The sequence below is a fragment of the Tamandua tetradactyla genome, chromosome 5, assembly GCF_023851605.1.
Source record: "Tamandua tetradactyla isolate mTamTet1 chromosome 5, mTamTet1.pri, whole genome shotgun sequence".
In the NCBI taxonomy this organism is placed as follows: Eukaryota; Metazoa; Chordata; class Mammalia; order Pilosa; family Myrmecophagidae; genus Tamandua; species Tamandua tetradactyla.
This window is the reverse complement of record NC_135331.1, coordinates 36,800,381-36,815,919: the sequence shown is the minus strand read 5'-3', so window position 1 is coordinate 36,815,919 and position 15,539 is coordinate 36,800,381. Positions and strand designations below refer to the sequence as shown.

General features: G+C 47.9%; 1 long non-coding RNA gene across 3 annotated transcripts; it reads left to right on the top strand.

Annotated features, from left to right (window-relative positions):
- Positions 1-1,898: 1,898 nt before the first annotated feature.
- Positions 1,899-14,953, top strand: LOC143682361 (uncharacterized). 3 transcript variants are annotated; one of them, XR_013175092.1, is made up of 6 exons: positions 1,899-2,220; positions 6,179-6,355; positions 6,530-6,571; positions 8,087-8,274; positions 14,471-14,548; positions 14,841-14,953. It is a non-coding gene; the product is annotated as an uncharacterized LOC143682361 (long non-coding RNA). The 3 variants fall into 3 exon arrangements; XR_013175091.1 differs by lacking the exons at positions 14,471-14,548; positions 14,841-14,953 and adding an exon at positions 9,496-9,735; XR_013175093.1 differs by lacking the exons at positions 6,179-6,355; positions 14,471-14,548; positions 14,841-14,953 and adding an exon at positions 9,496-9,735.
- The last annotated feature ends 586 nt before the right edge of the window (positions 14,954-15,539 follow it).

The following is a 15,539-nucleotide window of genomic DNA, read 5'->3' as shown; positions in this document are numbered from 1 at the left end:
TGCTACTTAGCAGTAATAAAGAATAAATTAAAAAATAAATTTTTTTATTAATTAAAAAAATTACAGGAAGAAACAGAAACATTCTTAATATGAAGAATGAACTTTTGATACATGCATTAACATGGGTAAATCTCAAGGGCATTATTTTGAGCAAAATAAACTGGATGCTGAAGTTACATGCTGAATGATTGAATTCATATAAAATTCTAGAAAAGGCAAACTAATCTATAGTGACAGAAAGCAGACCTGTGGTTGCCTGGAGTTGGGGATTAGAGGTGGGTATGAGAGGGAGAAAAAGATCACGAAGGATCACAAAAGGCAAGGCTTTTGGGGGACAATTGATGCATTCCCTATCATTTCTGGTGATGGTTTCATGGGTGTATACATATGTCAAAACCAAAGAAACAAAGAATTTTAGGAGAAGATGGTCACTGATTCCTGCTCCTGGCAGTTTGAATCCTCTGTCAGCCCCCGGGCATGGGAACTGCCCCAATTCTGTCTCCTTCCAAGACCCAACCACACATGGCACTTAGGCAGTGCTGTTCAATGGTTAAAGCCGTGACCCTTCACACTGAGAGCTGATGAGTTCTTGTCCCTAGCCAACCACGTGCTTGCTATGAGAATGAGAACAGGTCACTTAACTTCTCAGAGTCTCAACTTCCTTTTCTGTAAAGTGGGCCCATGCAGAGACACCCCCAAAGTTTATCATCACACGTATGCAGTATGATCCTGCATTAGAATGATCCATTCACATAGTGGAATCAGCCTGCTGGGACCGGACCTCTGCTTCCCGAGACCTGGCAGAGCACGGGCGCTCTCAGTGTTTGTCTCACTGTCCCCAAGTGAAAGTGCTGTTCATTTGCCATTTGGCACAGAGCCATCTCAGGTGACCAGAAGCCAATGCCCAAATCCAGGACCCTCTGCCTTAGCCTGCTGCAGGCCAGCATGGGTGTCCTCTCCTTTCTACCCCTGACTCTCTGAGCACATGACCCAGGACAGGGAGGCCAGTGGCGTGACCATCCCTGGACACTTCTGTCCTTCGGGAGAAGGCCCCTCCTCTCTTTGCGTACGTAGCCTCTCATGTGGCCAAGGCAAAGATTCTGCAGCAGTGCGGGCAGGTGGCAGGTGGCAGAAAGAAATGAAATATTATGTGGACAGGAACTGGAGCAAGTGTTTGGAAAAGAGCTGTTGGTGCTTTCAACGTGGTATCTGGGGCGGTGAGCTTTCGAGGGCAGGCTCTGGGGCTGGGTCTCCAGTCACCGCACCTCTCCACCCGCCGTGCCCAGAACACTGCCTGCACGTGGTAAGTGCTGAGTCCATGCTTAGCGAATGAATGAATGAATAATGCATGAAAAAATGCAGTCCTTACTTTACCCAGAGGCAGGTCGCCTGACCACCTTAACTCCCCACTTGGAAGGAGGGGCTGGGGTCTGCCTCAGTGGGCGTGGGGGGGCAGCCTGGGCCAGCCCACCCCAGACCCTGGGCAGCGCATGGCAACAGTCGATGTTCAGGGAAGGGACGGATGGGAGCAGAAGACCTCCATGCTCAGCGGGAAACAGAAACCGTTACTTGTGGTCTTATATTCTAAGATCTTGAATTCTTAATCAAGCCTATGATCTAAAATTCAAAAGAGGGTTTGGAGAAAACAAAGGCTGCTGTGTGCTAACAGAAGCTGGGGCCCAGGCTGGCTCCAAGGCATCCACGGCGACTCTGTTCTAGGAAGAGACAAGAAAAGGGGGTGGGGTGGAGGAAACCAAAACAGCAAAAACAATAACAATAATAATATCTGGCTACCATTTGTTGAGTGTTTGCAAGGTGCCATGAACTGGGCATGTCCCTGATGCTTTATGACCTTGGCAGCTAGGTCACAGGGAGAAACTGAGTCACAGAGAGTGAAAGACATCAGCTGCCTGCTTTGCCCAAGGTCACGAGGCAGGGAGATGGTGGAGTCAGGTGAAGCCAGCTCAGTACTCATTCATAGCCTGTCCTTTTTCCTCCCAGCAGGTTGTGTCTGCAGCCCTTCTGCCCTCATGCCTAGCTGGCTTGTCTCTAGAAAAATGCACTGACCCCTGGGCAGCCAAGGAGGCCTCTCTGTGATAACTGGAGCCGGGAGAATAAGGAGGCTATTTTTGGAATCCAATTGCAACTGTGGAAATCCATGTGACCTATTAGAGAGGATTTGAGAGGGTGAAGGTGGGGAGAAGCCATCATCTGAAGAAGGTAAGGGGTGGGGAGAGGACTACAGCTTCTGGAGGAGGGGGAGAGAGGGAGGGGGGATGGAGAAGGATGGGAAGAGCTGGGCATGTAGGGCTGGCGTCAGAGCCATCAACATCGTGACCTCCTCAAGATTGCTGGCCCTTGCACATGCCCTTCCATCTGGTCTGGGAAGAGCCCTCTACCCCCATCACCTTGTTATCCTGAGGTCATAGCCTAAGAGTCACCTCCCCCACCCCAAACCTCTTCTCCCACTTCTCTGTACCTGTCCCCTTCTCTGCTTTATTTCTTCCTATAACGCTTACTCCCTTCTAGGGCAACATGTCTTTCCTTTCACTGTCCTTGAGACTTGCTTTGGCCAGTGCATAAAGGTACCAGAATATCCATCCTGGTCTTTTACCGATGGTTCTTTGGAAAGTTTTCCATCAGTGGCAGCAAGGAGTAGCCTTGTGCATGCATCTCTGCCCATTGCCCATTGACTTCCTTAGCCTGAAGTCGTTCCTGGTGGCGTGATGACCTTTTGACACGGTGCCTTATGAGTGCATAGCAGCTATTCAGACCAGAGGAGATCTGTGGGAGTGAGCATATTGCATTAGACCTCAGTCAACCAAGATGTGACTTGCTCTTTGGTTAGAAGGAAGTAAGCCCAGTGCCATGGGGATAGATTGGTGATGGTGCCAATTCTTCATTCCTCTGTGTCCATGCTCTTGCCATACCCTTCCACATTGTTGCTGGATCACCTGTGTGGCATGTGGATGTCAGTACATATGACATAGTCAAAAGCTGGAAAGGACTCACATGATGTGGCCATTTGGCATCACTGGGAGAAGGACATGCATAGACGAGCCCAATGGAGGTTGAGACAAAAATGAAGCAGAACTGAGATGACCCAACTGAAGCCAGTCTCACTCAGCCATCAGCCAGCTGAGCCTAGGCACAGGCGTGGTCATAGTCAAGTGTGTCAACAATACAAACTTATTGCTGTACACCACTGAGAATTTGTGGATATTTGTTATGCAGCATGATCATGTCAAGAGGTAGCTGATACACCACCAGGCATGACAGTGAACTTATCTGTTTAGACTCTCACTGCTCTACCCGTGATCAGGCCTTTTGTGGCGACCCTGTGCAGTCCTGGACGTATTGTAAGGTAATATTTGATATGGGCATTTGTAAAAATGTTGATTCTGCTCACTGCCGGGGGCACTTGCCACTGCTTTTAGGGCAAGACAGAGGACAAAATAAGATTTTGGAAGAGAGGAGGTAGGATACAAAAGGGATGATGACTTCAGGCCCATGAGCTCTGAATTGTCTTTTAAACTCCCTGCCATCCAGACTTGCCTTGCATGATTGGGGATTTCTGATGAGAGCAGCAGAGTAAGTCATCTACAAAGGCAAATGTTAACTTCAAAATAAACTTGCATGGAAATTTAGTGTGTTAGTTACACGGAATACCAAAGAGAACAAATCCATCAACTACAGTTATGAAATGGTGTGGTTAAGAGACCAGGCTCTGGCATGGGGACCTGTCATTGTGAATCCCTGGTCTGTTTCTCACTTGTAGCGCAACTTTGAGCAGGAACTAGAACCTCTCTCACCTCCAGTCCTTGCCTTACAGCAGGGATGACAATACCTGCCTCACAGATGCTCGGCCCCCACCTCACCTTCATTCCCTGAGATGCTTAGCTCTGCTCTCCTTGGCGTGCTGGGCTCCTGGAAAGCTCCCTGCCTCATCCCTTCCTTGCTGGGTTCCTTTCACTAAATACTCCCCTTGGAGGAAGTCCCCAGATTGATTCAGTCCAGTCTCATGGGAGTGTCTTGGAGAGATCAGATGGGGAAGTCGGCTTTGGGGAAGCCTCTTGCTCTCCACTAGACAGCTTCCTGCTCTTCTGCTCTCCATCATCCTCATGTTTATCCATCAGCAACAAGACAAAACAAAACAAAACAGAAAGAGCTATTGTGCTTGAGAAATTATCTTCTATAAGGGACTGTGCAAGTCCCCCATAGCTTATCTCATTGGAGGCTCACAGCAGTCCTGTCAGGAGAAATGGCCATCATCCTTCCTGTTTTACAAGTGAGGAAACCGAGTCCTGGAGTGGTTGAGCCACCTGTCCAATGTTACACAGTCAGCAGTGGAACCCAAGTCTGTTCAATCCTAGTTCTGAAAGCTTCACCCCAGCATAGGGCTGAGTTGGGATGTTGCTGCTGCTGGGCAAAGACAAAAATTCCTCCCAAGTAAATATCACACAAGCTCATCCCAGGGCTTGGAATTCAAATTGAAGATGCTCTCACAAACCTTAATTCTCTTGCATCCAGGCTCCTTTCTTTCTATGTCTTAAAGCTCTTGGCCCTGATGTAGCTTTCATAAACAGTCGGGATAGGATGAGCTGTGCTGCAATAACGAAACAACCTCCAAATCTCTGTAGCATAAGACAACAAAAGTTTATTTCTTGGTTATGTTACACATCCCTGGCTCTGCTCAGTGCTGACCACACTCAGGGGGCAAGACCAGCTATGTAATTTGCAGGGCCTAGTGCAAAATAAAAAGGTGGGGCCCCTTGTTCAAACTTTGTTAAGCATTTGAAGATGAGACAGAAGATTATTAAACCAAGTGCTGGCTCTTTCTAAGTGAGGGATCCTGTGTGACCACTTGGGTAACACACGCCTGTGAGGCTGCACCTGCTCAAGAGTCCAGACCAACAGAGGCTTCATAGATTCGAACTTGATTGCCCTTGGGACAATGGGCACGTGAGCCCAACACATTGCACAGTGGCTCTCAAAGCTCCTTCCGGGAATGGTATTCATCTCACTTTTGTTCTCACATATCACTGTGCTCCAGGTTCCTGGAAAGAATACACAACCCTGATGGCTACTCATCGCCAATGGCCATCTACAGCCTACCGCAGGTGTCCCCTGCATACTCCTTTTTTTTTTTTGAATAGTATTCGTATTGAGAAATCTTCACACACACACATTCCATACATGGTGTACAATCAATGGCTCATAATGTCATCACATTGTTGGGTATTTTATCACCACGATCATTTTTAGAACATTCTCCACATACTTCTTCATGCTATTCCAGTTCTCCACCCCAATGACATTCCACCCAGTCCTAAGAACTCAGATCACAGCAAAGAGGGTCGCAGCCAGGAGATGCCCCTGGGTATGCTCCCCAGATAATGCACCTGCCTCCAGGGGCTCTACTTCCTCTATGCAAACCGCCTTCCTTACCACTGTCCCTGCTCTAGACTAGGTCATGAGTCTAGATGATTGCCCAGCCCTCCTAACTCTTGCCTCCAGTATTTGGGCTGCAACCAAAGGGCTTTTTAAAAAGTGTTGCTCCTTGGTCTCAAACCCTCCTCTGGCTGCTGATAGCATCCTAAGAATCTCCCTAAGACATCCCTCCCTATCGTCTGCAAGTCCCTCCATGGCCTGGCCCTGACCCACCTCTCAACCTCATCTCACATCCTTGCCCCCACATTGGCTTCCTTCCATTCTTTAAATCAACAAGTATTTTCCTGACTCTGGACTTTTGCTCTTGCTATTTCCTTTGCTTGAAATGTCCTTTCTCCACAGCAAGTTTCAGTGTTTCTCATTCTACATGTCTCGGTTAAAATGCTCCCTGAGAAACTGTGTCTAAAGTAGTTTCTCTGGCCTCCAACCCCATTTCCCAGACTGGCCCCACACCATCAAAGCATGCTTCCTACATTTCACTATTCACTATTCGTGATATTTCACTATTAGTGATGCTTTTCTTTCTCTACTTCTGTGTTGTCTGCTTCCACTGCTGGAATGGAAACCCCATCAGGCAATGTTATGGAGAGACTCTAAAGTGGTCTTCATGACCCTACATTCACACTCTTATGTAATCCCCTCTCTTTGAGCCTGGGTGGGGCCAATGGATATAGCCAAGGTGATATGTGATTACGTTACTTGCAAATGTAATGCCCATCTTCCTCAGGAGCTCTCTCCCTTGCTGACTTTGATGGAGCAAGTGGCCATGGTTTGAGGTGTCCTAGGGGGAGACCCGTGCAGCCAGGGATAGAGGGCAGCCTCCAACTGACAGCCAGCAAGACACTGAAACCCTCATGCCTAGAGCCCTCAAGGAACGGAATTCTGCCGTCAAGCACAGGAGTTTGTAAGTGGGCCCTTCCTCAGTCGAACCTTCAGATGAAACCTCAGCCACGAGGACACCTTGCTTGCAGCCTCAAGAGTGATCCTGAAGCAGGGGTCCCAGCCAAGCTGTGAGTGGACTCTTGACCCACAGAAGCTATGAGGTAATCAATAGGTGTTGTTTTCTTTGTTTTTTTAGGTACATGATCCAGGAATAGAACCCAGGTCTCCTGCATGGAAGGTGAGCATTCTAACAGGTGTGGTTTTAAACTGCTAATTTTGTGATACTTGTTACACAGCTGTCACTCTGCTTGTTTGCTGTTCTAGCTCAGGGCTTAGCATGGTATCTTTCTTGCAGTAGGTACACAGTGAACACTCATTGGCCAATCAGATGCATGTGCTCAACCCAGGAACTCTTGTTCATTACCAAGGTGTATGCATGAATATTCATATATACACATGTATATGAGAACTCGACCTTGCAATATCTATGGGAAGATAGAGGCTCAAGAGTCTCTACAGCTAGGCCTGACCTCGTTTTGGCCACCACCCTCCCCCTTCACCCTCATCTTTCTGTTACTCTTGTTAACCCACGTAAAGTGATGGGTTGAATTAGACCAATCTTTAAGGTCTCTTGCAGTTTTATATTCTAGTCTAGTCTTCAAAGGAGGGTCATGCAAGTGCTTGGTTTTCCATATGCTTTTTATTTTTCTTTTGCCTGGCCTCAAAAACTGTAAGATGGTTCAACTGATTTCATTCAAATGAGAGAGAGAGAAGAAAGAAAGAGAGAGAGAGAGAGAGAGAGAGAGAGAGAGAGAGAGAGAGAACCAGGCAAGCAAATCCTCTGGCTGAGGTCTAGTACTAAAGATGATTACTTAATATTACGAGAAGGGTGAGCAATTAGGACATCTTCTCCTTGTGCCTGCAGACTGCATCTCGGAGACTAATAGATATTTACTCAGTCCTGTCGGTCGTGCTGTGTTTAATATTTATCCATCACAGGGAGCTGCTGCACGTTAAATGTCAGCTCTTGATTTGGATAGCGCACAGCTACGCACAGCTGGAATTTCACAAACAGCCCCAGCGCCCACCCCACCCTCCCAGCCCCCTGCCATAAAGCCTGCCTGGGGTCCTGATGAAGCGCCCAACTCTGGCCGCTCCATGGGTCTCGCCGTCCTCAGGGAGCTGACCCCAGGTGCTTCCAGCCGGGCATCCTGTCTGGGGGTTGCTCAATGCCAAACGTGGCAGGGCAAGGCCGTGGGAGAGGCCAGGAGCCCTGGCAGCTTCTGAGCTCCCCTCCCTTATCAAATATTTGGCACAGATGTGTTCCACGGCATCCGTTTGCCCTTCCTGTCCTTACCCCACCTTCTCCCTTCTGTGCGGTACTCCAGGAAGCTGCCCTCCACGGGCTGTGACAGCAGTCTCCCTGGACCTCCTGCTTCTGGCTATGTTTGGGCAAGAGGGACCCCCAGCAGGAAACTCACGGCAGGGACAAGAGTATTTATTTATTCCTCTATCTACTTCCCTGCAAGGTTGCTATGGCTGGCTGCTTCCCCTTTCCGCAGGCCTCAGTTCCTCCCACCTGGCTGCTCTCTACAGAGCAATCTCTGTGGGTTCCAGGAATCTCTCCCCGCTTTGTCCTCCAGGCTGGGGGTGGAAACAGCTCCTGCTGCTATTATCCCCATATACTGCCCCATCTGGGTGATGAGGTCCCTTATTAAATGAGCCCAATTTGAAGTATGTCATTTCTTTCCAGCAGGCACCCTGTCTGATACATCCTGGGAGGTGGTTATGGCTTGCCCCATTTTACAGAAGAGAAAACTGAGGCTCTGAAAACTTGGGTAAACTGCATGAAGTGGCAGAGGAAGTTCAGGCTGAGCCAGGGTCTCCTGACCACCAGTGGAGTGAACTTTGTCCGACCCCAATCAAACCCACCAGCCACAGGTAGAGACCCCAGCTTCGGTTTCCTTAAATGTAAATGTGTCAATGCATGGTTTGTTTAGACCCTATTATTATTGCTTCACTTGAATGAGAAGTTCCAAAAGCTTTGAGTATGGCCTGGGTCACCTCTTTAGCCCCTGTGTTTGTGTACACACACACACACACATATCTAATATACCCCCAATCAAGAAAACCTTTGTAAAAGAAATTTCTCCCTTCTGCAAGGCCCCAGGGATCAGCACTGGTATATTTCATAAGGTTCAAATTTGGGTTGTGAGCTACCCATCCCTGGAGGTATGCAAGGAAAAACAAAAAACAGGGCAAGCATCTCTTTGTCAGGGAGGCTAGAGAGAAGATTCATGCAGCAGGTGGAAGAGGAAGGCGAATGGCATAATAGGGTCTCAAACTGCCAGCCCAGGATTTGATATGCTCATCATCAGATAGTGATGGGGAGAGAATCTTGAAAACGCAGATTACCAGGCCGTCCTCCTGGAGACTCGGATTCCACAGTTCAGGGTGGGGCCCGGCCATCTGCATTTTATACTCAAACCTCCCCAAGGTTTTAACTGTGGGATTCCATAACGTCTGAGGTCCCTGCCAGCTCAATAATTAGGTAACACCAAGTCCGTTCCTTGGGGGGGTGGGGGGGTAAAGGATGTGAGATCACTAAGTAAGTCAACAAACACTCTGGTCAGTTGGATGAACAGGGGCAAGGATGGGACAATAATCCAGCCTGTTTCCTCACCTGCAAAACATGTAGAACAGGTACCACAATCGCTGTTTCAAATCTCTTTGGGCCAGGGCTGTTTCAGCTTTGAGATCTCCCACTAGCGTTTTTGCAGCATAGCATGAAAGCACCCATTACCTGGGACCCACAAAGACCCCAAAGTTAGGTCAGATTTGCTGACAAATGCGTTAGGAAAATACTTGAAGCTTTCAGAGCTTTGTGGATTAGAGAATGGAGAGTGAGGCATCAAATCTACCTAAAAAGTTTCTGGTGAGGATTAAAGAAAATCCAACCAAAGTGCTTGGCGTATGGTAAGGGCTCAGTAAAAATTAGCTGATAATTATCAGCATTAGCAGCGGCGTTCTGAGTAGAAAAACGCTTAGCCCAAGAGCCTTAGACACAGTAAATGCTAAAAAAAAAAATTGTCATAATTATTATAACAAGTTTCGACCAATATCTACCTCTGCCTTTTTTCTCTTGCTGCTTTGATGACAAAGGCAGAGAAAAAGCTGGCCTCAGAGCTGCGAGTTTCAAAGGAGCAGCGCCTGTGGTTTGGGGAGCTTTCTAATCTCCACGGAGTCCCAGACCCCCTCCTGGGCCAGCCCCCAGCTCCGCAGCTCACGTGATGGACCCCGCGACACCCCTCCCCTTCCCCATTCATTACGGCAAGGTCCCTCTGTCCTGTAAACTGGATATTAAAAACAAATGTGCCTAATTAGAGATAAAATGTTTCCAACCAGCTCAAAATAAAATAAAATGTAATTACTAATGATATTTAAATGTTGTAGATATTTTATATATTTTTTAAATCCCCTTAATTTAAAATGAGGTATGACTTTAATTTAGTCGAGAATGCATTAAGCTGAGAGGAAAGTGGCTGGGCTCTTGGGCTCTGGATCTCTTCTCCTGTGGCAAGGGAAAGAAAACCAGGGTTTCCTAGAGTATCCCCGAGCTTGGGAAATTGGTTTGAAGGTTTTTTTGGGGGGTGGGTAGGGTGTTGTTTTCTCGGGGACCCGTTTTCTGTCAGTATCTTAGATGCACCCTCTGAATAGGGGAGGAAGTTTCCACGGAGACATTTTGCAGATCAAGGTTTTGCAACTTGGCTCTAGCCACTGACAAATCACGTGGGCAGGTCTCTGCACCCCTGTGTGCCTTAGTTTCCTCCTTTGTGAAGAGACAATGCCAGAACCTTCTTGGGGAAAGTTTAATAGTCCAGGGGCATGAATATCTCAGAATCCCGGGTTAGCAATTTTTATAAGAAAGCAAATCTTACCAAAATGCATATGACAACACTTTCTCTGTAAGTCCCATGAGGACAGGAACCGTGTTTATGTCTCAGCAGTCAGCCCTCTTCCTGGCATGTAGAAGAGGCTCAATAATTGGGATTGAGTAAATGCATGGAGGAACGAGAGACCCAAGCATCGGATGATAAGGTTGAAGGAGGTAATGCAGGTATTCTAGTTTAATCCCTTCTGAAAGCTTGAGGCGGCTATATATGCAGTGGTTGTTGAATTTCTGCTTGTTTGCCACCAAGCATGGGGAGCTCACTGCTATATGCCCACAGGCAATTTCAGATCTGAAGACCTCAGACTGCTAAAGGTATTTTCTGCACTCCTCCTGTCTGAGTTCTACAAGTTGGACTTCTCTGTGCCCTCTGGGGCTGCAAGGAACAGAATGGGACCCCAGCATGGTGGTTGAAAGACTGACCATTTTATAAACTATTTGCTCATGAACTTGGTTGAGTAGTGTCACTCCAAAATTGATGTCCACTGAACCAGAGTGTGTGACCTTATTTGGAAATGGGGTCTTTGCAGATATAATCAAGTTAAGATGAGGTACTTATTGATTTCTGGGTTAGGTCAGACTCTAAATCTAACATGACTGGTGAAGAAGAGGGACATTTGGACACGGAGACACACGCACACAAGGAGTTAGAGATTGGAGTGATGTGTCTTCAAGCCAAGGGACACTAAATGTTGTAGCAACTATAGAAGCTTGGAAGAGGCAAGGAGGGAAAGTTTGGAGGATACACAGCCCTGCTGACAGCTTAATTTTGGTTTCCTTAGCCTCCAGAACTGCAAGAGAATAAATTTCTGTTGTTTTCAACCACCCTGTCTGTGGTGTCTTATTACAGCAGCTCTAGGACACTGAGGCAAAGAGTGACATGATGGTGATTATAAAGGCAGCCCAGGAGCTCTGCAGTACTGGATAATTTGTTCAACCACTCTGACCTTCAGTCTCCTCATCTGTAAAACTGGCTGGTCAAGAAAAACTCAGTGTCTGCTCACGGGGCAAGTAAATCCCACTGACTCTTGTAAGAGGGTCAGTGAGAGCCTGGGACAGTTTGGGTGAGTGTGTTATGGGGGGCCAATCGAAGAAGCTGCATCCTTATCTCTGCTTCTCCTGGTTAAGCAGCCAAAACACTTAAAACATTCTAGAAAATGGATTGTTCTAGATCCCTCATCCCCTCAGCCAACCTGCTCTTGTCATACCCCTGTCTTGCAAAGGTCTGAACAGGGAGATGGTGTCTCCATAGTTAATCTATTTGTGTGAATTCATTAGAAAAAGGTTCTATTTGGTTAATTAGTGCTTTGTTTTGCTAGTGGGGAGAGGGTAATATTTTGTCACCACCCCAGTCTAGGCTGCACTTGTCTCTTGCCTGGACTATTGCAGTAGCCACCTACCTGATTTCCCTGGCCCCATTCCTGCCCAAAGGCTCTGATGAGGAACACTCCAAGGTATGTCTTAGCCCCACGGTGCTCTGTGCTGTGGCAGCCTCTCCATCCTTGCCTCCCACCACCTCCCCTTTCTCTCATGCCTATTGCCCTCCAGCTGCACTGGCCTCCTCCTTGTTCCTGTTTAGGCCTCAGGGCCTTTGCACTTGCCGTGTCTGCTGCCTGGAACACTCTTGCCAATTCTCTTCGTGGTTTGCTCCTTTGCTTCATTCAGGCCACACTTCACAGAGTGCATCCCCAAACCCATCGTTTCTAAACTGCCCCCCTCCCTGCATTTGTTACCCCCTATCCCTCACTCCGCTTGATTTTCCTTCACTGGACTTTCCACAACCTGTTTATTGAGCACCTATTATGCCAGGTGTGCCGATAGGCTGCCAAGGAGTCCTCGCTGGAGGGAGCATTTTGTTAGATGTCACGTCTGGGTTCGCTGGATTTATTTATTTATTTTATTTATTGTTGTTTCCCCCTTTCCCTCGATTGGCTCTGATCTCCATGGGGATACGGTGGCAGTGTTTGTCTTGCCCACAGCTGTATCCCCAGCACCAACACTATGTCAGGCGCACAGTAGGTCTTCAATGCATTCTTACTAAGTGAAACATTGATAAAGCGAATAGCAGAACTGGAGTTTTCCATGTTCTACCACCGTTTCCAGGTTCCACTCCTACATTCCCCAAGGGCCCAGGTACAGCTTTTTTTAATTGTCTCACTCTTCTCAAGACCAAGGGTTCTCAACCATGGCAATTTTGCTCTCCAAAGGAGATTTAGAATGTCTGGAGAAGGCATTTCTGGTCTTACAACTGGGCAGAGGCTGGGGATGCTGCCAGGTACCCTGCAATTCACAGGGCAGCCCCCACCAAAGACTAATCCAGCTCCAAATGTTGGTAGTGTCAAGGTGGAGAAACCCAAGTCTAGATCATTTCCAGAGCCAGAAGATTTCTTGGAGAATATCAACTTCAACTCCCTCACTCTGTGGATGGGAAAACTGAGGTCCAAGGAGGAAAAGGGATTCGGCCTCAGCCCCACAGCACGTAGCAGTATTGCTGAGTGGGAGTCCAGGCCTATTCCACGTCCGGCATCAAATGAAAATGGGACTCAGAGAGGGGAGCTGACCTTCACAACGCATGCCAGCCAGGATTCGAATGCACGGAAATCCAAATCCCCTGCCACTTTCCCATTTGCTGTGTTTCCTGAGGAAGTGACAAGCAGACTTCTGCAAGGAACAGGGATTTAGTGAAAGCCCAGAGCAGGCAGTGGCCTCCCCCAGGAGGCTCAAGACTTCCAGATTTTGGTCATATCAGTGAGTTGGGGATCTCATGTGCTGGCTTCTTGGCTCAAAACACAAAACCTCAGACATGGGGATGGTCTGCTCCCTGTCCACTTGTTGGGTCATGGTGGAACCCCTGGGCGAGAGTAGTGTCAGAGAAGGAGGTTGGCCTTGTGGTTGCGAGTCACAAGCCCTAGCTCTGCCACATCTGAGCTGTGTGACCTTGGGCACATCACTTGGCCTCTCTGGGCCTCAGTTTCTTTGTTGGTGTAATGCAGTGCTTAGGTGATCGAGTAGCGTTGAGGTTAGACTCAGGGAAAAATGATGAGTCCCTGGCATAAAGTAAGGACTCGCTAGATGTCAGCCACTCTTCCTGTCACCTGCTTGGTGACAATTCAGCAAACCCAGACTTGACATCTAACAAAATGCTCCCTTCAGCAAGGGCTCCCTGGCAGCCTATTGGCACACCTGGCATAGTAGGTGCTCAATAAACATGGGCTGCACCAATGACAAGACAGAGCCAAGGACAGCAGGATCTGTGCCTCAGAGCCTTTAAATACCAACAGTCCCTGGAGGTGCCTGTTAGTTCCCTGGGACTGAAAAGGTGTGGCCTCAAGGTGGGCCCATCTTGGTGTCAATTGCCATTATTACATCACTGATGCAATCATTGCTTTTTTTAGGGTGAATTCCATTTTCCTTTTTCCTTGAATTTGGCAAAACAGGATTGGCCTTTCTTTGCCTGAAAATTGAGTACTCTGTTGTCAACATAGAATGTTTTGTGAATGCAGGATATGTGATAAAGCAGAAAACAAAAATATCTGGCTACTTGGGTTAGCCTTGAAAAATGCCGCAACATATTTTTTTCTGGCCTTTTTAAAATACAACATAGTGGGATTCATATTTTATGCATTATTTAATATGTTCTGCATAGGTTTTATTTTGCCTTCACTCTCCTTCTTAACATATTGTCAAGAATTCTTTCTTACTGTCATTTTGAGGTACTTGGTGACCCCCATGTACCTTCATCTAGGCCCCTGTTGTTACCTTTAGAGGGTTATCCCCTAACCTTTGCCATTCAAATGAAGCCACTGTGAGAATCTGTGTCTTTCCCCCACTTTCCGGATGATTTCGCCAGGCAAGATCCAAGCAGAGAAGCGACCAGATCAAAGAGCCTCAGTCTAAGACCCTTACATGATTTTCTTTGCTATCAGGCATGCTAGAGAAAACAGGACATAACAGATTCACGTACGTATTTGTACAACATGCATTAAGTATTTACTACATGCAAGGCAATTTTCACGTTATTTTTTTCAAGGAGGAAAACAAAATCTCTATCCACCCATCCAACCATCCATTCATTTTCCGACATGCTATCTATCTAAAAAAAATTGTTGAGCTATAAAACTTATCTACAGGAAACTGTATGTCCTGGGTACCCTGATGTCCAATGTATAACCTGATGAACTTTCACAGCAGTTCGAGATTTAAAGCATTTCCAGTACCCGAGAAGACACGCCCTTTCCTGTCTCCCCAAGTTAATACCTCCCAGGGGTAAGTCTTCTTCAGGGGCCTCTCTCATGGCTTAGTTTTGCCTGCTTCAAATTAGTGTAAATGGGTTTTTCCTGTTGATTTTCTTTTGTGTCTGCCTTTCTTTGCTTAGGCATGTGTCCGTGAAATTCATGCATGTATGTAGAGTAGCTTGCTCTCTGCATTGTGTGTAAGATGCCATGTTTTTTATATGGAGATAAACTTCCTTCCCTTCACTCTCCCCCCCCTTCCTCCTTCTCTCCCTCCCTTCCTTTCCCTTTCCCTGCCTCTTTCCCGCCCTTCCTCACTCCCTTAGCTTGGATATGGGTCACCTACTCCCCCTCCAACCCCATGCTCAGTAGCAGCCAAAACAAAGCTTGGCAAGACTTGGGTCCTTGAGGAGACACCCAGGGCAGGAGCCTTGGCCACCCGGGGAGGTAAGTATAAATAATAAGGGTGGTGGGGGGGAAGGGGGGGGAGAAGGCAGGAGTGAGGGGGTCTTGGTCTCACTTTCCCCAGTCTACCTGTTCCATGCCTGTTTGCTAATGTCTCCGTCTGTCTGTCCTTCCCCGCATCCTGCACCCACAGCCCGTCCCAAGGTTGGCGATAAGGAAAAGGGTCCTCGGCCCTCTCTCCACTCCACCCACCCCCAGCTTTCCCCTCTGTATGAGCAGCCTCTCCCTCTGCAAACAGCCAACTGTATCCCAGCCAGGCGCTGGGAGCTCACATTAGAGCCGGATATGCTTTGGGGTAAGGAAAAAAAATATATATGACCAAATGTTGGGAATTGGGCGTTTGAAGTTCACACTCCAGGACGCCGAGCCGGGGTACATCACACCTCCCTTGGCAGAGCGCCCCTCAGTCTGCCCGTCCGGCTGCTGAGCCCGAGCAGCAACTGCGGTGCGACCCCCCCACTCTGGGCCCCCAGCCCCTCCACATCTCACCCACCCTCCCCACAAAGAGGGGGGCTTGGCTGTGGCGCCAAAGCCGTGGAGAACTGACACCCCAGGATTGG